This window comes from Lissotriton helveticus, chromosome 4_1 (assembly GCF_964261635.1).
Source record: "Lissotriton helveticus chromosome 4_1, aLisHel1.1, whole genome shotgun sequence".
NCBI classification, from domain to species: Eukaryota; Metazoa; Chordata; class Amphibia; order Caudata; family Salamandridae; genus Lissotriton; species Lissotriton helveticus.
This window is the reverse complement of record NC_136063.1, coordinates 828,198,250-828,220,635: the sequence shown is the minus strand read 5'-3', so window position 1 is coordinate 828,220,635 and position 22,386 is coordinate 828,198,250. Positions and strand designations below refer to the sequence as shown.

The window sequence follows — 22,386 nt, the reverse complement described above, 5'->3', positions numbered from 1 at the left end:
TAGCTTGTCTCCTTTCTGGTGAAGAATTGGCTTGGTAGTTTGGTCTGCCCTGTTCCCATGATGCACTGGGCCAGGGACAGACTAATTTGCATATAGCCAGGTTCTGAGCTGGGATGGGGCAGTGAGATAAATAACGGTGATGGATCAAGCCCTGATCTTTGGACTGGGTAAGAGTGGTCTGCTTAATTCAGACACTCTGTTCATCACCACCCCCTTTTCTGTATCGTTTATTCAGAGGCAGCTCCTCCACTAAGGTGTAACCCCTCAGCAGTTCAAAAAAGGAAAAATAAAATGGTAATAACATGGGCGGTGCATGGCTAGGCTGGTCTGCCACAGAGGAGACGGAGGAGTGGTGGGCACTTTCTAAGTGTGCATGACGGGTTGGCTAGCCATCTTGGTCCTGCCAAACATTCATGTGCACTTAGCATGTTCTTCACCCGGCAGTATTGCACAGCCTGGGTGGGGAACATACACAGCCTCCCAGTCCCTGTCCGAGTGCCAAAACACGGCACTGATGTCATGATAGTGACAGCAGCTTCATGATTGGCTTAGAAGAGCCTGTGTGCTAGACCTGAAAGCCTAGACCTGCTCCCACTTGTACTCAGGACAAAGAAGTGGACTCCAGCTACAGGGACATAACAAGCTGCTACAAACTCTTTTTCTGGAGAGCCCTTTTTTCTGCTGGTGGCTGTTCCTAACGCCTGTCCCCTTTACTGTGTCAAAGTGAACTGCTCCTAACATCATGAGAAGCCTGGGATGTAGAAACGTTGTGGTTCCTGTTAGAAATTGGGATGTTGGTTAGCTGAGGTGTGAGCCCTGACCCCTGGTCAAGCAGCAACACAATAGTAGTTAGGGTAAGGCACAAGCGATCCTCAAATTAACCTGTGCTCAACCCCCTGGTGGCTTGACAAAGAGTAGTCAGGTTTAACTTAGAGGCATTGTGTAAAGTTTTTTGCACCACTTCAAACAGTAAAACTGCAAAACACCATGCAAAAAATCCCACACCAGGTTAGAAAAATAGAGCTTAGTGTAATAAATAAAATAAGACCAAAATTGACAAAAATCCAATCAGTAAAACTGTAGTTGTAAATTTTGAAAGAATAAACTGTAAAACAGCACCTAGAAACAGAAAGCACCAACCACAGCTTTCTGATCGCCTAGATTTCAGGCCAACTGGTTTGATCCCGGATTGCAAATGTGCCTTCCAGTGGTTTAATTTCTCAATCATTAATGATTGACAAAGGTCTTCCACTAGAGGAAGCATGGAGCACTCATCTACTATTACCATGAGGTAATGACCATTTGCAAGGGGTCCAAAGAAATCAACTGCAATTTTCTCCCAAACGTGTCTTGGATGATCCGACATGTTCAACAGATGCTGTGTTGTTTTGGGAGGTAAACAGTTACACAAATGACGAGCCTAGAGCTCTCTCTCTCAACTCGCCCAGGCAGGATGAGGGAACAGATATGAACTAGGACAGCTTCCTTTGTGGCGACAATTCCACGATGTCCCAATCTAATGACTTGATGTTGTGGACGTTCAGGAATGACAGTTCTCGACCCCAGCAAGATAATACCTTCTTGTGTAACTGACAGTACATCACCCACTTTCTTGAATTTCTTATCTTCACTGTCGTTACTAAGAGGTCAAGTATGTGTTCTCCTGGATTGGTGCATGGTTCTCTTTCCCAAAGCCTTTACATCTGTCCAATGCTATGTCATTTACCTTAATGTGGAAGGAAAAATCCACATCGATAAGACAACTTCTTCTTCTTCAGGGAGACATCACTTCACGGCCTTCTATCTTGTGTTGTTTCTCACTTTTCATATTCAGTGCTAATTCATTCTGAGTTCCTCCAGCCTTCATGTAAGCAGCTTGTTTTGGCACGTTCTTCAGCCCTGACCGCTTTTAGCACACGCTCCAGAGTGTATCTGTCAGCATTCGGCGTGTGAAGGAATTGGACAAGCACCCATCTATGACTCTGAGAAGAATGTATCTTTGTAATTGAATTTGTTGAACTTACAGTAATAAAACAGACAGTAAATAAAATGTACACATGTACAGTGTTTGATGAGCATTTCAAGTCTTTCAACAAAGTCATCCATCGTTTCACCATCGCTCTGTCTCTCCTAATTGAAGACGTACCTCTCAAAGTCAACGTTTGTCATCATATTGAGCTTGAGGTTAAATGCCGCCATGGCATTCTGGTAAGATACTCTGTCCACCTGTAGTGGACAGAGTATCTTACCTAGCCTTTTTAACAATGCCCAGCATTAGCCCAGACACCTGAGGTGTGTTTTTGTTTCCCTGTTGGTGGTGGATAGAGTCCGTTTCTTCTGAGATAACCTTGACCTTAGCGTTTGTTTACCCACTGTTAAAGTAATCTTTGTCTCCTTCTCCTGTTTTCACCTGGACTTATTTAGTTCCACTTGCACAGTAGTGATTTCAAGTATCGGGGACTCTTCAATTGACAATTAACCCCTTGGCCGCGGCGGTAATTCAGCCACGGCGATAGGGGGCAGGGGGGGCAGCACGGCGCCGCCATGCTCGTGACGGAACCACTCCGTCACGTGCCGCGGTGGCGCTGTGCTTGTGACGGAATGGTTCCGTCACGGCCCCGCCCGCCTAATAGAACGTCAGTGCAGGCGCAAAATCAGCACCGCACAGGCGCGGCGGCCGGGCCGTGACGGAACCATTCCGTCACCAGCACAGCACCACCGTGGCTCGTGACGGAATGGTTCCATCATGAGCATGCAAGGGGTTAAACATTATTGGATAAATGGAGAAATTCTGACTTCATACGGAGAATATGATTATAGACCAGACCAGTTGAAGATTCAGTAAGAAAGCTCTCTTCTCCTGCCAAATGAGGTCCTTTTCCTGTTGCTGCTGCTGCATAAAGTGTGGCAATGAGTGTATGTTTAATAATTAAAATATGCAGACAAAGTAACCTTCTGGGTAGCTCTGATGCAGAATTAAGAACTTGACCCTTGAATTTGTTTCCAGAAAAACAGCAATTCCTGCTTTTTTACTAGAGTCAGAAGAGAAATACTGTCTATGAATGCACGTCATCACATTTTGGGCAAGTTTTTCTTTAAGAGATGAGTCATGCAAGGCAGTGCTTTTGATGTTACTAGACTCCGCAATTGGAGTTTAGTAACAACAACAGCACTGCCCTGCATTTAGCTGGGGCTTTGAGACCTCAAACATTGAAGCTTTGCCATTTAACCATGATGTAATGTCAGTTAGTAAATGTGTTCAAAGGACTGCTTATTGGCTTAGTATTAGACCCAAAATGTGCTTGCATATGGGAGAACGTGCTTGGGCTAGTGAGTTTGTACCCAAAGCCAGTGATAAGAGGGTATACTGAACTGGGGAAGAAACAACAGGGTAAACTGCTCTCCCTATTGGAGCAAAGTGCATTGATTACAGTAGGAGCAGTGCGTCAGTCGAGGTGGAGGTGGAGGTGTGAGATCGGTTCAGGACTAAAGTCATCTTGTCCACCAAGACCAGTGTATGCAAATAAGCAGAGGAAGTGCCAATCTCGTCCAAGCCAAGACTCTCCACCAGGCAATGCAGAGGAATACTGGATCATGCCAGGGAAGCTGATGGAGGACCCTGCTTTGCTAGGGTAGTGTGGGTCATGGAGGGATCAGTTAATGATTCATGGTCTGAGTCATGGCTTTGACATTGATGAAGCAGGGATGGCCTTTCATGGCAGCTCTCTTCAGATGTTGGCTTGTGAGCAGTTTCCCTAGAGGTGCATCTGGTCCATCGGGCATATCACTTGATCGGAGCATCTCCGTATTCGTGAGATGTTGTGGGAGGGTCTTCTGTGACTTGCGGTGGACCCAGTATTGAGTGCGCCTTCCTCATGATGTAGATTGTGTTTTTAATTATTCCATGGAAGCAAGGCAAAAAATTTGGCCCCATGTGTACTTTGTCCCCTCGTCTTGCAGGAAGATAGTAGCCAGTTGCAGGAGGTGGTCTGTCTGAAATGTGATGGGTGAGAAATCCTGGTAAAGGCATATGTTGTTTCCCTCATACGTTATTGGGCTACTGCTAAGTGCAGGATTCAGTATGTCCTCCTTCTGTCTGAAATGATGAATACAGGTTAAAAAATCTTGTGGGGTGTTGGAGGGGCCCAAGAGCAAGCCAACCCAGTGTGTAAGGTGTTTATTCAGTCAGTCTCTGCAACTCCTAGAGTACATTTCCAAAGAAATATGCCATGTATTTATCAATGCCATTCCCCTCTGCTCCTGACTCTGCCATTGTATGTAATTACCGGCATATGGGGCACTATTTCATAGACATGCCAATATGCCAGCCCTGGCACAATGAATGTAATTAATGACACTGGGGGACTCCTACTGCACATTCTGGAAAAAATGGGGTCAACTCCTGTGCAATGTTAGGATCCACTTACTTAGCACACTAATGGCTTTTGAGACATTTGTTTGTGAAAATTGTGCTTTAGAATGCACCTTTTTACTCCATGTTGTTCAAACTTTTCTCAGAGGGCGCAAAACACCCACCCCTCTAAAGAAAGTCGGGTTTGCTTACATCACTCGCTCACTGAAATTCCAGGCTAGTATCATGCATCACCACTCTCAAAATTCACTGAACAAATCTGATGAGGACTGGTTACAGAACTTGAACAAATGCCGGCTGGTGCAAAAGCTATTCCCAGTAAAATGGATGACAGAGAAGTTTATGGGACATTGGGGACACATGCATTGTGGATTGCTGTATGGTGAGGGAAAGACAGGACTCCCTGTTGGGGCATTTTTGATCGAAGCCTTGTTAGATTCTTAGATAAACTGTGATATATGTGTTGTAGTTGGAAGGCAGGGTTATCATACAAGTGCCAGGAGCCATTGAGGTAGGAGGTAAGCTCTTAATTCCACGGTAAACCCTTAGGTTACAATCAAAGCTGGTAGGGCTTGTTAGTGCTCCATTCTCTCCCTGACCATAATAAATTCCCAGGCTTCATCCAGCACACAGACCCATCACTCCATGCATCATCACATTCTCACAAAACCCACACCCAACATTCTACTGGCCCAGTCAACTCATGTATATACTGATAGGTCTTGTCACTTCAGTATGCTGGGCCAAATCTCTTTGAAGTCTACTAGATGATGTCTCATTTTGAATGTATTACATCTGCTTGTTGTTTTGCTGCAGAAACGAAAATTAAAAAATGTTCATATAAAAAATAAAGTTGATTATAATTTTATTCAAAGTGTACAAGTGCTTCCTAGCTGGCAGATGAACTTATGACAGATGGAACGGATAGACAAACATTTTAAGTTTTATGTCACATCAGAGGGAATTATGATTCGTATTGGCTGAAAGAATAGGTACTATGTCATTTGAATTGTAAACTGAAAATCCTTTAAAAACACATGGATAAATAAAAAATAAGAAAATAATAAAGAAAGCACTGGCAAATTAAAGTATTGGACAACTAGTACAGAAAACGAAGTGCACTTCTTTGTAGGCGGATATGCATATGCAAATAGGTTTAGTAAAACATGCAGTCACAGTGATGATAGACAAAGGATGAAGTGGGTTGACCTACTGACCATGCTGTATGCTACTGTGGTTGGAAGAAAAATGTGAATGACTGATGAACAGACCAATGTATGAAGACGTCAGACCCTAACCTCCTCTCTGTATATATGTATTTATTATTTATGAATAATTTGAAACAATAAGTCTAGCGACAAAGCTAATGATGTCTCTAGAACAAATCTAATGAAAGAGATCAAACGGACTCAAACTTTTCAAATAATGTCACGTGCCAATCTATTTTAAGAAGATCGTTATTACTCAGAAATAGAAAAACACCAAACATCACCAGGAGAATTGAAATATTTAGTTCTAGCACTACACGAGCACTATGTAAATCATACAAAGTCTTGTTTTAACACAGTTTAATATTTTCCGGTGATATGGAGACCCTGGTAATTGATAAGACCATATTGTATTTAAATTGCATAGATTTTGGTAAATGTGCTTAGACTAAAGCAGTTTGTGGTTCTCACACCATCTGCATGAATGTAGCAGACAGAACAGCTGCAGGTGTCTGCAGGGATTCATCCTTCCACCTGCAGGAAAACAACACAACAGCACAATCACCTGCATACATCACTCTCAGGCACTAAAACAGATGGGATACTCAATACACTTCAAAACCTTGACCTTCACGGTTGAGTCTGTTGTTGATGACAAAGTTATTTTATTATTTTCTCACAACTTTTCAAGTTTTTTACAAATATTGATGAATATGCTCATTCGTCCACCACCTGTGGACCTCACAGCATCTGCACCAGGAAGTTACAGTTGCAAGTGCATGGTAGGGTCACCCCTCCTCCTGCAGGAAAGCAACAGAAGAGCACAGTCAACTGCATAGGTAACATCACTCCCAAAAACAAAAAGAGATGGACACCTAAGTGTTTTTGCGGGATGCAAACTCAATACACTTCAAAACTTTGTCCTCATGGTTTGAGCCTGTTGGTGATGCAAGGCATAGCTGTGGTCTCATCACAAGATTATACATATTTTACAGATATTGATGAATGTGTTCAGACTGTCGCCGCCTGTGGACCAAACACTATCTGCATCAATACACCAGGAAATTACAGTTGCAGGTGCATGCCGGGGTTTATCTTTTCGCCTGAAGGAGAGCAGACAAATGGGACAATCAACTGTACAGGTAACAATCACTGATCTAAAGGAACAGAGATCTCAGATTTTTTGATCAGTCTTTCTTTCATAGTTTGAAAAAAGAAATGTTGAATCTGAGTTTAATTTTGATTGTAATGAGGAACTGTTTATAATTGTTGAACAGGAGGGATTTTCTTTCAGAATAGAGGTGCTATTGTCATACAACTAAATTGCATATTAATTGTAGAGTGAAAGGATTGTGGGATTTGACATATGAGTAATCTAAGAAAGTCTGGCAAATTGCTTTCCCTGCATCCTAACATGACACAGTCAGTGTTCTTCTCCCATTCGGCAATGTTTATCCTAGTTACAAATTTAAGGTCCTGGGTCCAAACATATCCAAAGTAATTGCCCAGCTTCGCTCTTTGCCAGTGGAGCCTTTTGCAGCAACATGAGTTAATAGGCTATATTGCCACCCTTTCGAGTATGTTGTTTATTCAGAGGCAGCTCCTCCACTAAGGTGTCAACCCACAGCAGTGCAAAAAAGGAAAAATAAAATGATAATAACACGGGCAGTGCATGGCTGGACTGGTCTGCCACAGAGGAGAGGGAGGAGTGGTGGACACTTTCTAAGTGTGCATGATGGGTTGGCCAGCCATCTTAGTCCTGCCAAACAGTCATGCGCACTTAGCATGTTCTTCACCCGGCTGTATTGCACAGCCTGGGTGGGGAACATGCACAGGCTCCCAGTCCCTGTCTGAGTGCCGAAACACGGCGCTCTGGCCAATCATGATACTGATGTCATGCTAATGACAGCAGCTTTATGATTGGCTTAGGGGAGCCTGTGTGCTTCCGGCTTCTGTCCTGGGACTCGTCTCAAAGAAGAGTGGAGGAGAGACGCTGCTGTGAAGAGGTAACTGTATTTTGTATTCTTCACCCGCCACACCGCCACCCTGATCCGTGCCAGCCACCTCTGAGTTTATTAGAACATTTTTGCAGTCATTCACCTGTAATCAAGTCATATTGGGACCTATTACCAACTGAGTTTGGTAATATGTTGAGTAGAACTACAATAGTACTACTAAAGTACAACAAAATGTTTTTCAAATACATGGGGTCTATTATGATGGCTGGCGACACCGCAACGGCAAAAGGGACCGCCCGCCATAGGTGCAGTGGTCCCGCCATGCCAATCAGGATACGACTACCACCATGGAGGTGGCCTCCCGGCAACGCCACCATGGAAAGGCTACCATCATCATTGTATGGATGGTGGTGTCTTGCAGACACTGCCACCATATAATATCCCTTTTTCACCCGATCGACGAGTCGACCGGTGGAAAAGTGGCAGACGGTCTTTCCGTCCGCCGCAGACCCCCCAGCCATACTAATAGGGCAGGGAGTCAATCAGGCATGGATGGTGGGCGGATCGCCCCTGCCGGGCCATCGGTGGCTACCGACTGCAGATATCACCGCACACATAAGTCTCGTTTTAGTAGTGAAAACATAGCTATAATTTTATTTTAAAATATTTTAATTGCTGTTTTTAATTGTAAAATTTAATGCAACATTGATTTAGATAAAAACATCCTCACCTTATTTAAATTAATTATTCATCACTTTCAATAATTTTTAATCCAGCATAAAAATATACTTTTTTACTAAAGGCAGGATTTTTTTCTTAAGCAATTTATTAATGCTGAATCGTTTTTAAAATGTTTCTACATTTAAAATAAATACATAATAATAGATATATACAATGAATTCACTTTAATATTGATCATGAAAAGTTTATTCAAAATTCACACTATTCTCTGTACTTTACCATACAGAGATCTCCACCCCGATTGCAGAGGTCTCTGCCTAGCATGTGGAATGTCAAATACGGTCGTAAAGTCAAAGCTAATACTAACTTCAAAGCCATATTTTATATTTTTACTGGCTCCATACCCTATTTCAGCTGTGGGGATATGTAAGTCTACACTTTACATACCTTTACACACATTAAATAATGACTAGTAAAGTGAGTCAAAAGTGTAAGAGTAGGGGGAGGAGCTTCGCGCGGATCCAAGATGGACGCGTGAGCACAGGGCTCCCGAGACCCCTTCCACCTCCTTCGGCTATCCTGTTCAATATCCTGATTTAGACGACGGGTTCGACTGACGGAAGCCCTGCTGATACGAAATTGTCTTTCGGAATTCGATTTGGCCGCCGGACACCGGACTTGCTGCATCTCGAACTTTATGGCCTACACCGGCAGATGCCCACGGTCTCGAGTTGCCGAACTACCCGAGTGGTAATTGAACAACAACGGTCACTGAGGCTTGATCGCAACCCTCGTGGTACTTTCGGTTTCGTTTTTGGTCGCTGTCCTCCGCGGCTTCCTGTCTGCCAGTACTACTGGCCCACACCTTGCAGCCCGCCCCCAGCGCATCTCCTGTCTCTCGTATTTCTCGACTGTACACGGCGGATCTCTAGAGAGTTGCCTTCGCCGTACCCTCCCAGAGGTCTGCCAGGACTCCTTGGCCGCCATGTCGGGTAGACCTGAAACCGAGAAGCGGGCCACCAGGATCACGAACCGAGGGGGTTCTACTCAGTCTAATACCATTGATCGCTTCGCCCACCCGAAAGGCACCCCTGGGGGGCTGGGTAGAACCCCGGGTGAATCTGGAGAGGACCTTCCTGCGACAGACGACCTGACACTGCGAGACGTCATGGGCGCCATTGCCAGTGTAAAGACCTCCATGGGCCAGCAGTACGAGACACTGGCCTCGAAGATAGACACTGTGGCTATCGAGGTTAACCTCATCAGAACGGATCTTGCAAAGACTAATGAGCAGGTAAAATCGCTGGACATTAAAACAGCAAGTCTCACTACTGATGTTTCGGACCTTCAGACTGAGGTCCACAATCTCCGGAAATTTAATGACTTGTTTGCTTGTCGGCTGGATGAATACGAGAGCCGGGCCAGGCGAAACAACGTCCACATCATTGGTGTTCCGGAAAGTTCCGAAGCAGTGTTTACGGATCTTTTGGTTGAGGACCTCGTGCTGAATCACTTGCCACCTAAGGGCCTCAGTAACTTCTTCACTGTGGAGCGTGCCCACAGAGTCCCAGGTGGTAAGCCTAAATTGGGAGCGACGCCGTGGCCCATTATAGCCAGGATCTTCAACTTTCAAGACAGAGACGCTGTTCTCCAGGCATCGCGCACTAGTGGGCCCACAAAATTTGACAATGCATCCATCAGTTTTTACCCGGACTTCACACAGTCAGTCCAGAAACAGCGCATGAACTTCACAGGCGTGAAACGACGCCTCCGAGATATGGGCCTAAAGTACGCTATGCTGTTCCCGGCCCGCTTGAGGGTCGAATTTGAGGAGCGCACTTTCTTTTTTGATCGCCCGGAGGTTGCTAGTGACTGGCTTGATACTCTGCCGACACAGCGCGACCGATCTGAACACTCCGGCGGTGCTGAAGGTGGCCTGGAGGAACGGGTGGAGTGAGTCCCCACTGGAGGGCCGGCTATATAGACTTATGGCAGCGGTTTGACTATTATTGAGTGCATGTATATTGTCTACCCGGGGGTGGGAGGGTTCGGGTTTCTTCCTCCTCTAAGGGGTTCTCTCTTCTCGTAGATTAGTTTAATGGGGCGACAGGCACACTGCAAGTTGGGGTGGTTGTTTGGATCGACGCAGGGGTGCAGGGTGGGGGGGTGTGTGTTGGGTACTCTTTTGGGGGCGGGGGGTTTTTCTGTTTCTTTGTTTACTCCGAGGTTTCATTTTCATGCACGATTTGCTAGATGTGACTGTCCTTATGCGGGGGGGATGCTGGGTGAATTTCTGCAATGGGGGGTAGGGGGCTGAGGGTGTTGAGTTGGAATGTGAACTGGCTGGGTGATAGGATCAAGCGGGGGATAGTTTTGCAATATTTGAAATGTCTTTCACCCGATGTTGTGTTGCTTCAAGAAACTCATTTGATAGAGAACACTTGCCATGCGCTGAATCTGAGGGGGTATCGTCTGGTGGCGCACTCAGGTTTCACCACGGGTTAGAGGGGGGCGGGCGTCTTGGTTCGTAACTCCCTCCCCTTGGAGATAGATGACGTCGTGCTTGACGATCGTGGCCGATACGCGGCCATTACGGGGCGATGGGAGGGGAAGACGATTTCCATACTCTCTGTCTATGTCCCACCAGGTCTACAGTCCACTACATTCTCTGATTTAGGTGGGGTGGTCTTGAGCTTCCCCGAAGGCATGTTGATAATGGGTGGCAACTTCAATTCGGTGGTTAGTGGTGATGATGATCGTAACCCCCCCAGAACTCTCTTGAGATCGCAGTCATGGTTGGGTGATTTTCTGGATGCAATGGGTTTGGTGGATAGCTGGAGGCACTTGCACCCTGGACAGTCCCAGTACACCTTTCACTCGGGAGCGCATGGTAGTCTTTCGAGGCTTGACTATATCCTGGTGCCAGCGGTGCAGATGGTCTCCGTAACGGAAGTGCGTCACTTGGCTAGGGGGATCTCGGATCACTCTCCACTTTGGCTTGGGATTGATTTGTCCTTGGGAGCGGAGGGCCTTGTTGCCCCGATCAACCCCTGGCACCTACGCAGCCCCAAAACTAGGGCTGCAGTGGTTCAATGCATGGAACACTACTTTAATGAGAACGTGGGATCGGTGTCCTCTTCCGTTTCCCTCTGGGAGGCCTATAAGACTGTGATTCAGGGTCAGGCCCTATCTTTGATTGCTAGCGCGAAGAAAAGTAAGAATGAGGAGGTTGTTTGCCTTGAAAATGAGATTACGGCTTTGGAGGAAGATTTGGGATCTGGGGTTACACCTGAGAAGTTGCATGTTTTGGCCCTTAAACAGGCTGACTACAGGGCTCTGGTGACGGATGCAGCCAGGATGATGTATCGTGTGCAACAGGGGCGGATGTATGATGTTGGTGATAAGGCCGGGAAGTTGATTGCTTGGTTGGACAGGAGAGAGTGTTTGAATAGGGTTGTGCCTGTTGTGGAAGGGGTGGATGGTTCGCGGGTTGTGGACCCTGTTGAGATAGTCGCGGTTTTTGCTCAGCACTTCCAGAAGGTTTACGCGGCGGTCTCGGACAGGCCGGAGGAGGACTCACATTTGCTACTGAGGGATATCGCGCTGCCTAGCCTCTCGGAGTCCGACCGTGCGCTTATGGAGGCGGACTTTTCCGTTGATGAAATAGCGCTTGCTATCCGTTCCCTTCGTTCAGGCAAGGCCACTGGCCCGAATGGTATTCCGGTAGAGCTGTATAAGCTGTGCCCGGATAAGATGGCGCCGCATCTACGTCGCATGTTCTTGGAATTGCGAGATCTCGGACTCCTTCCCCGAGATCAGAGATTGGCGTCCATTGTGGTAATTCATAAAGATGGGAAACCCCGTAAGCAGTGTTCGTCGTATAGACCGATTTCGCTTCTGAATGTTGAACCTAAGGTTCTGGCGAAAGTATTGGCGAATCGTCTAGTTACAGTGATTGATGATTTAGTACATCCAGACCAGTCAGGATTTATCCCCTACCGTAATACCGCGCTTAACCTTCGCCGTCTTAATGGCGTTCTAGTGCGAGCGGGGTCACTTCATGAGCCAGCCATCTTGGTTTCTTTGGACGCCTCGATGGCCTTTGACACAATAGAGTGGTCGTATTTATGGGCGGCTCTGTCGAAGTTCGGTTTCGGCCCGCGTTTCATCGGGTGGGTTCAGCTCCTCTACGCACAACCATTGGCTCAAGTGGTGGTGAACGGCAGGGCCTCGGAGTCCTTTGTTCTTGGCAGAGGCACGCGACAGGGCTGCCCGTTGTCACCGTTGCTCTTCGCACTTGCTCTTGAACCCCTCGCCGCGTGGCTCCGATGGGAGCCGTCGCTTAAGGGCATTAGTTGGTCCCCGGGATATGAAGATCGTGTTTCATTGTATGCGGATGATATCTTGTTGTACCTGACCTCACCTCGTAAATCCCTGGGAGTGTTGTTTGATGTGTTGCGCTCCTTCGGGAGAAACTCTGGCTTGTCCATCAATTGGACCAAGTCCTGTATTTATTCGCTCACTGGAGAAATGCCCTTGCTGCCCCGTGTCTGCCCGATACCTGTAGTACGTGACGGCTTTAAATATTTGGGGATTTATATCTCCTTGGACTCTGCGGTGCGGTATGAAAGGAATTTACTGCCGCCACTTCGTCGGCTGCGATCGGACGTCGCGAGTTGGTGTGGCTTGCCGCTGTCCCCGTTGGGGAGAGCCGCTCTGTTTAAGATGATGTCTCTCCCCCGGTTCCTTTATGCCCTTCAAAATACACTCGATCTGGTCCCAGCTAGTTATTTCCGTGAGGTTGAGGGCCTCCAACGGCGACTGGTATGGGGCGGGCGGCCTCGTATTGCGTTCTCGAAACTGACTCTGCCTTGGTATGATGGCGGTATAGCGCTGCCCGACATCAAACGCTATTACTGGGCGCCTCAGTTGAGTGCTATCAACCATGCCATGTATGGTCCTACCCCTAACCCTGCGTTCGAGATGGACAAATGGCAGCTACCGGGTGGCGACTACAACAGGGCGCTTTACTCTAAAGCTGCTAGGAAGACACTTACTGGTCCTACTGGGGTCGCGGTGCGAGTTTGGACTAGTGCGACGGCTGCCATGGGATGGACAGATAAGCTGACTAGAGCAACGCAGCTTTATGCGGCTGAACGGCTGGGGAATCTCTGGGCGACGAAGGGGTTCGACAAGTGGGATCTTATAGGTATTAGTCGAGTGGGGGACCTCCTGATCAAGGACAGGATCAAGACTTTTGCCGAACTCCAGCGGGAATACAGCCTGAGTGATAGGGAATACTACCTCTATCTTCAAATTCGCCATGCATTTGCTTCGGTGTTTCCGGCTGGTGCCGTTGTCCCGGAATCCTCCCCCCTGGAAGATAGGGTGCTCGATGGACATGTCCCTGATAGTACCATCTCTCTTATATATAAGAAGCTTATTAACGATCGCTCTGACCTCCTTGTCCAGCTCCGTACTGCCTGGACCGCGGATGGGCTTGAGTTGGATGACGAAGACTGGCAGGCCGCGGTGTCGTCTCCAAAGGAAGTGGCGATTCCGGCGCGTCTAAGGCTAGTGCAATTGAAGATTTTGCACCGCGTCTATGTCACGGGTCCACGCCTGATGAGGATGGGTTATTCATTGGATGGGTTGTGCAGGCGTGGCTGTGGTATGCTTGCTACTTTTCTCCATATCGTATGGGAGTGTCCGGATGTGGTGTCTTACCGGAGAGGCGTGCATGACATTATGGAAGAGGTGACGGGTGTGTCTTTAATGCCTGAGGCTAGGAGGTGCCTTCTGAACGTCTGGGAGCCCAATGATTATAACGTGGCGCAGACTCGGTGGGCCACCCTCGGCAACACGATCGCCAAAAGGGACATAGCCCAATTGTGGGGGTCCCAGAGGGCACCCTCGGCGTCGGCATGGATGGAATGCATGGGTTGGTGTATGTTTAGGGAGAAAACGGTGTATATTGCCCGTGGTAGGCCTAGGAAATGGGGAAAGGTGTGGGGTCAGTGGAAGGCGTATCGAGGAGAGATCTGTACCCCCCCCTCCGTAGATTCCGTTACTGTCCCTCTGTCTCCGTGACCTCGCATTCCATGCATCCTTCTCCTATACCACACAGTCTGCTTGTCCACTCTTGGCCCTTCTTTCCTCCCCCTTAGGATTTATCCTTCTTTAGACCAGTTGGCTGGCTTTCCCCCCCTGCTGGTGGGGATGGTCACTTCTATAACAGTTTTACCTCGGACTTTGTTTCTGTGTTGTTTGCTTGTTTAAAATATAAAATGTGAAACCTTTTTATTATCCTCTTACAGCCGCCGGCCCTGTTTATTGACGTATACACATTGCGATTGATTTCAGGGGTTGTTGGGCCTTGTACTGTTTTCAATTGTGTTGCGGATTATTCCTGACCGGCCCTGTGGGGTTGTAGGTCTGTATTTGTATGACTTTTCCGATAATAAAGGTTTTTAAAAAATAAAAAAAAAGTGTAAGAGTAAATGTACTTGTAGTAAATATACATCAGTAGATATACTTTTGTGAATAGGTCCCATAGCTCAATATCCCTTTGTTGATTTCCCTACTAATTGACGTAGATACATTGATTCCCCCAATCCTTTAATATCACCCGACAGGGTTCTGTTTGGAGATCTAAATCTTCCCATTCAAGGTGGTATTCTTTGCGCTGATCCACAGCTAAATTTGAAAGAATCTGCAGCTTGATACAGTTTCATGGATGGATCATTTATGGGATCATTGGCCTCTTTCTCAATGCTACTTGCCAGGCACCCAGAATTGCCCCAGGATTCCTGAGGAGTGAAATGAAATGAAATGAAAAATTACATTTATAAAGCGCACAGACTCCCGTAGGCCTCGCAGCGCTCTTAACTGAAGTCCAGGCGGTCAGCTAAGGTGATTAGCAAGCACTACTGAACAAGTGGGTCTTTAAAAGCCTTCTAAATGCCATCCGGTTGTTGTTTTCTCTGAGGATAAGTGGAAGAGAATTCCATATTCTCGCAGCATTGTGCGAGAACAAACGGCCGCCCCAGCGAGCCTTGTTTATTTTGTTCATAGTGGCTAATTGCAATGAACTAGAGCGCAGGGCTCTGAGGGGAAGATAAGGGGTAGCCAAAGGGTGCATTATAGCTGGACCAGTTCTGCGAATTGCTTTTTGAACAAGACACACAGTCTTAAATTGAACCCTTGCTGACACAGGGAGCCAGTGTAGCTTTTTTAGGGCATTTTTAGCCGACTGCCAGCGTGGAATTTGAAAAAGCAGCCGGGCCGCACAGTTTTGAGTGACCTGGAGTTTGTTAATCACTGCCGCCGGGGCTCCCAGATAGAGAGCATTACCATAGTCCAGGCGTGAGAGTATCATGGCCTGGACCATGACTCTCCTCGCCTGAAATGGAAGCAAAGGGAGCACCTTCCGGAGCATTCTCATCAGCCCAAAACAGATGGATGCAGTTTTGGTGGACTGACAAGAGAAATCCAGTGATTTGTCAAGCCAAACCCCCAGGCTTTTTATCTCCGATTTAGGAAGGGGAGGGGGGCCTAAACATGTGGGCCAGAGGGAGGCCAGACTGGTAGGTGGAGAATTACCCAGTAACATGACCTCCGTCTTTTCTCCATTCAGTCTGAGGTAGGAGGATTTCATCCATTTAGCCACTGCTTCTAGGCATAGACTCAGCGTGCTAGACGACCCCTCAGAGTGGTCTAATGAGACCACCAACTGAGTGTCGTCTGCGTAGGTGACAATACGAACGCCAAACGGATGAACTACCTCCGCTAAGGGCCTCATGTAGATGTTAAAAAGTGTGGGGCTCAGGGCAGAGCCCTCAGGAACCCCACACTCGAGTGGCTGTTTGGTGGATACAGCCTCGCCCTCAAACACCTGGAAGAAGCGTTCATCCAGGAAGGAAGCAAGCCATGCCAGGGCCGCACCCGACACTCCCATGCCCTTCAAACAATGTAATAAGGTAGCATGGTTAACCGTGTCGAATGCGGAGTGGGGTTTCTTCCTGTGTGGTAGTGGATAGAGTCAGTCTCTTCTGGGTTGGCCTTGATCTGAATGTTTGTTTACCCAGTGTTTAACCCCTCCCATGCTCGTGACGGAACCGCTCCGTCACGAGCCTCGGGTGGGCTGTGCTAGTGACGGAGCGGTTCTGTCACGGCCCGCTCGGCGCCCCCCGTGCGGTGCGTTCTATTGAGCGGGCGGGGCTGTGACGGAACCGCTCCGTCACAAGCACAGCCCACCCGAGGCTCGTGAGGGAGCGGTTCCGTCACGAGCATGTGAGCGCCGCGCGGCCCCCCTCCCCTCTAGCGCTGCGGCGGAATTGCCGCCACAGCCAAGGGGTTAAATGATCATTGTCTCCTTCATCTCCTGTTTTTACCTGGACTTATTTAGCTTCACTTTCACAGTGATAATTTCAAGTATCAGGGACTTTTCAATCGACAATAAATCATTATGGGATGAATGTGGAAATTCTGACTTCATAGAAAGAATACGATTATAGACAAGCCCGTTTGAAGACCCAGTGAGAGAGCTCTCTTCTCTTGCCAAATGAGGACCTCCATTTCTTGTTGGTGCCCCTTCGAGAGATCCACAGACATTTTTAACTTTGGGGTAGCGCATGTGCGTCCCTTTATCTAAATAGGCAATAGTCTTGACAGTTAGCGAAATGTAATTTTTCTTCCTTTTATCTTCAATGGAAAATGAGTCAAAGTTTAGATTTCCATCTATGCTAGCAGTCAGTTAAAACAAGGCTGGAAGGATGATCCACCATCATGGCTAGAAGAGAATATTAGTGAATTATCACAGATAGGCAAATCCTTATTTGTTAGGCCCTTCACATATGAGCTTAGAGTGCAACTTTCCTCCTGTTCTGCCTAGTTTTCACCTCCAGCCATCTTCTCCTAATGCTCTTACCCTGGATTGTCTGAATGAGATTGCTGAAGGCAATACGTGGGGAAGATGAATATCGGGAAGATGATATATAGCAAGGGTCATTCCACATGGAACAGCTGTGACCCACAGCCTCCCTGTCACAGTAAAGGGATCTGCTATTAGATACACATCCAAACAGGGTGCTATATTGATTGCATCTCACTTCATTGCTCCAGTTTGACTTGTTCCCATGTTGATATGACTTCCCAGAACTGGTCCTATCATTATTGGTGACGTCCAAAGCCATAAGCAGTGTTTCTGCCTGTACTCCCAACCTACTTAAGGGTAGGAACAAATGCTTACCGGCTCCTCTTGGAAGCTCTGATGGAATCTTTTTCTGGCCCTGTGTAATGGAACCTAGTGGGGGAGCTACAGCTCAAATGGCAGAAGGCACAGCAACACTCACCAAATTGTTTGTATTAGACTTACCAGAGACATAGACCAGACAGACATGGAGGGAATCTAATATACAATGATAGCGGGGGGAAATGATTAGTTATGTATTGAGAAAGAGGGGGGAAGAGAGAAAATAGTTAAGCTTTGTGAAAAGCAGCCAGGAGACCCGCATAAGGTTTAAGTGCAAATCCAAATCCAAAACCATTGATGAAGCACTGTGGAGGTTGATGCTTATTGTCTTGGCAAATTTCCCATTTACCCGACAGCCATGCTGGACCCCTCAATGAAAGAGCAAGATGAATTGCTGTGGAAGAGCATAGGGAAACACATAGAAGTTGAGCAAGACGTTTTAGTTAATGGAAAGAAGAGTTGCTTTCCACATATATTTAAGTAAATCAAATATTCAATACAGAAACAAATGAAACCACATATAAATTGCACTGTGTTACATTGAATGTCATGTAACCTGTAAGGGCGTGCAAGAGTGCTTGTGAAAAAGTGGACGGGGAAAGTGACACGTGGGGGGTATGTACAGAGGGAAAGAAGGTGTAGACAGGATTATATATACAGTGAGATTGAATGTGATGCCTGTACAGTTAATACATTTTATGTACAAATTCTTCTGGGCAATCACAATCAAGGCGCCATATATTACGCTGTGAGGATCGACAGCGTTTCAGCCCTTATGCAATGTTAGGCCATCATCAGGACCAGGTTACCAAATTTCATTACAGTGAGAGTAGGTATCATTGTGTGAAGCCAAGATATACGGCGAGTCATTCGAGCCAGGATTAATTATTTGAGCTGGTGCGGGCTCGGACTGGCAGAAAAAGCATCGATCAACAAGAGGGAAACATGGCCCTCCGGGTCAGTGAAGGGAGCTCTGTTTCGTGATTCGTTGCATTAACCATCACCGGACTCACGCCAACTCACCAATTTGTGCCCACAACTCTAGCAGAATGAACACACCTGCTCTTGTGATTCCCTCCGACTGTACTTGGGGATCCCGAATTACACGAAACACAGCTCCCCTCGCTGACCCTGAGGTACATGATCTCCTCTTCACTGCCCCTTCCATCCTCAAGTGAATCCACCAGAAGGAATTTGGTACAGGGAATGAAAGAAGATGCGGAGAACGGGAATGCCTCCCTGGGAGATTGCAGGAGCATGTAGAATGCTAGCAAATGCTAGCAAACTTGCTGCTGGCAAGCTGCCCCACACATGTGCACTCCTACAGCTGCATGCATGCGCTCAAGCACGGCCGCCCCGGGAGTGAATGCTGTGGCCACACCCACATTTCCACCACCACCTGATGCCACGAGGGAGAGGGTGTTCAGTCAGAGAGTTGTATTGCTTGTACATGTTAATTCAGGATAGATCATTAGACACTAACATAGCAAATGGGTCAACTGTATTGTTGCTGTACTAGACTTGCAGCCTGATTCATCATCGGCGTGTTTTGCGAGTCTTTAATAGCGATTCATAAGGAATCGCCATTACTGACTCGCAAAACGGTATTCATGCAGGAATCGCTAAATAAATTGCTATTCCTACACATTCCTTATTTGCGATTAGCAAATTGCTAATCGCAAATAAGGAATATCTCCCCATTCATTCCTATGGGCCTAAAGGCCCATAGGAATGAATGGGGAGTATTCCTTATTTGCGATTAGCAATTTGCTATTCACAAATAAGATAGCGATTTCAAGGGTGCTAGGGGTGTCCAAAGGACACCCTGTAGCACCCCTGAAATGTAATTTACAGTGGTGTTGCGCACACACATGTCCGAAGGACATGTGTGTGTGCAACATGCAACTTAGAAAAATGCTTTTAAAAGCATTTTTCTAAGTTTTCGCTATTTACCTCGAGGTTTGACCTCGCGGTAAATAGTGGCCCGAAATTGCGAATTAGCAATTTAAAATTGGTTGATGAATTGCATTTAAGGAATCTCAAATAGAGATTCCTTAAATGTAATTCCTCGCAATTTAGCGAATTAGCAATTACCGATTTTTGCATTTGGGATGATGAATCCCAAATGCAAAAATTGCGCTCGCAAAGGGCCAGATTCTCAGAATCTGGCCCTTTGCAAGCGCAATTCGGCTTGATGAATCAGGCTTTAACATTTTTAAAAAAAACTAAAAACCTTGTGTTCTAATGTATTTTTTCAATTACCTAATAATGGCTGAAACTGTTAATTATGTTCTTTTTTTGTTTGCTCTGCATCATTTTCAGTAGGCTGCCTTGTTTTTATGCTAATATTCATTTAAGTCTTTTTTGTTTTATATGTTTTCTCTTTAATGCTTTCGATCTCTTTTGTTTCTCTTTTAATTTGTGGGTAAAATAGTTGTGTTTTCTTTTTTTTTTTAACAGCAGTAACATTAAACTGTGGTAGCGGTAAGATTGAAACATGCCAGAATCGGTCAAATGAGGTAGGTTTTAATGCTGTAAAAACTGATCTATTTGTACTGAATATTTCTTTGTTATTTTATCAAATGACTAAATATGCAATTGAATTTTAGGTTGATTGTTACTCAGAGGAGCGATCCATCTAGCCACCAAGAATCCTATGAATGGAATTTTGAGTTCCAGTCCCCCTTGTAGACCTCTGTTGAGGGCTTCTGCCGTCTTTTAGTCCAAACCCTCATCTTTAAAATGACAACGCTCCCTGTTCTGAAGCCTGCTGTAGATGTCTAAAATATCCTGGTTGTGTCAAAGAGATGCAAGCTTCAAAGTGAAACCGTAGCCTGCTGTATTTCCTGCCATGAAAGTATTTGGACACGTGTCAGCAACACTGTAACAATCGCCCTTGAGGAGAACGGCGCAGTAATTTCTAAAAATCCAATTGCAAAAACCCGCCTCGCACAGCCACAATATCGCCGCCCCATATAGGGGTAGTAAATGCTATATAAATGCTGCAATACAAGACAATACAACCCTACCAAACTTAATGGGAGTTACTGTAAGACGTTAATTTAACATGAAAATGTGCCTTCTGATTTGTTTCTATGGAATAACTACCAGCTGTGCTGTAGGATAGGTAACTTCATTAAAAAAAATATGATTTGCAATAGGGCGTATACTAATTCGCAGCCTCGCAGGTTGGCCGTCCTATTTACAACCTTGCATCAGGAACATAGCACAAGCCACTAAAGCTTGCGGGGCTGGGTGGGGCAACCCTTCAGGGTCCCCCGAACCCTTCAAGAAAACCCCATCAATCTTAAGGCCAATGGATATCTGTGAAATATGGGATACTTAGGGGCACCTCACCACTTTCTGCATGGGGGCATCATTTTGCATTACAACTTTGCCTTCCATGCACTTTTATTGCCCTTTCACAGATCTCAGATAGTTTCCCAGTGGAACCCATTATAACGAATATGTCTTTTTTAGTTTGTTTTTTGTTGTCTTTCACAGATGACTCAAGAGTATGCACATTCATTTACCGCCGCCATCTTGTAATGGATTTTCTTGTTTTTTTGAAAATCTATTTCAATTGGACACTGTGAAAGGAGGCACATACACTGCAGCGATCTTGCTATAGATTTCCTTATAGCTTTGAGAATACATTACAAAATTGACACATGCGCATTTACCCGCATACATGGCAGTCATCTCATAATGATTTTTAAAAAATCAAAAGGAAATCCATTACAAGATGGCCACTTGGCATGTGTGCTGTTGGATGGCAACCATTTTGGAATTGTGCGCCTTTGCCACTGCATATGGTGCAATTCAGCAGACATTGGCAAAACCAAAGGTACAAGCAGGTCCAATCCAGGTGCCTGGTAATGTCTGGTAGAAGAGGTGGAAAGCAGGGGCCATATTGTTCCCTGGAGAGTTTCAAGGATAGCTTGGTGTGGCACAGAAGCAGTGATGGAGAGCAGATCAATAGAGGGGTAATAACAGTGGACAACTTAAAGCTCCAAAAACCTTCCATAAAATGCCACAGTGTTAAAGACATTCCAATTAGTGAATGGCAAATACTAAAATTATGTTAATGGCCAATGCCTGAAGGGGATGGCCAAAAGCCTGTGCTATTTGTATATATGTTGAATTGTGTTGGTAATTTGATCCCTCCGAAAAGGAGACACTGTAGGCGAGACCTAAAAGGGCAAAGTATGGAGGATAGGATTATACAGGTCACTCTTAGTCACCAAGGCTGTCATGCTCCAGTACTTGGATTTTATTTTACAAATCATTGTTTTAGGTGTGTTGGCTTAATTGGGTCAACTGAACTTAACCAGTATTACAACTCTAAGAAACTAAACCCTATGAGTGTAGCTCTGCATACATGATGATATGTCCTTGTAAATTTAGCTTTGTAATAATCTAGACAGAAACAACCTCAAATGCTTGCTACAGAGCTCTGCTAAGAAAATGTGCGACTGACAAATTTACAGAGGATCAGTGGGCACACGCCCCCTGAGAGAACTACACATAACATGGGTGGGTAGCAGAGCACAATGTAGCATTACTGCATCCCTGCATGCACGGTTATAAGGGACTACTGTTTGATGAAAGGTAGCCGGAAAGAAGGAAATCACTTTCCTCAGGGTAGAAAGTAGCACAAAGCACGTAACACGAAGTTTGTTAATATGAGCGATGAAAGAAAGCTTAGTCTCAAAGATAATATCTAGCTTGCAAGAGGATGTAGAGGGAATGAGAACAATACCCAGATCAGGAGGCACCACGAGGAGGAAGAGATAGAGGAGGTAGCATCGTAAATCAGCTCTTGATTTTAGTCGTCATTGAGTTTTAAAGAATTCTGACTCATCCAAGTAGCGACAGCAGACATGTATGACTGGACCCTAAATTGGGTACCTA

At 46.0% G+C, this 22,386-nt stretch overlaps 2 long non-coding RNA genes across 4 annotated transcripts in view; one reads left to right on the top strand and one right to left on the bottom strand.

The window, feature by feature from the left end:
• Window positions 1-6,706, top strand: part of LOC144828890 (uncharacterized) — a 31,350-nt gene extending 24,644 nt beyond the window's left edge. The window contains exon 3 of the long non-coding RNA XR_013610555.1: window positions 6,576-6,706. This is a non-coding gene — a long non-coding RNA (uncharacterized LOC144828890). The remainder of the gene's footprint in view (window positions 1-6,575) is intronic.
• Window positions 1-22,386, bottom strand: part of LOC144828889 (uncharacterized) — a 164,660-nt gene that overhangs the window by 41,267 nt on the left and 101,007 nt on the right. The window contains exon 3 of one of the 3 annotated variants that reach the window (XR_013610554.1): window positions 6,296-6,380. The exons of the other annotated variants lie outside the window; for them this stretch is intronic. This is a non-coding gene — a long non-coding RNA (uncharacterized LOC144828889). Of the gene's footprint in view, window positions 1-6,295; window positions 6,381-22,386 lie in introns of those variants that run through there. 3 annotated transcript variants of the gene reach the window in all.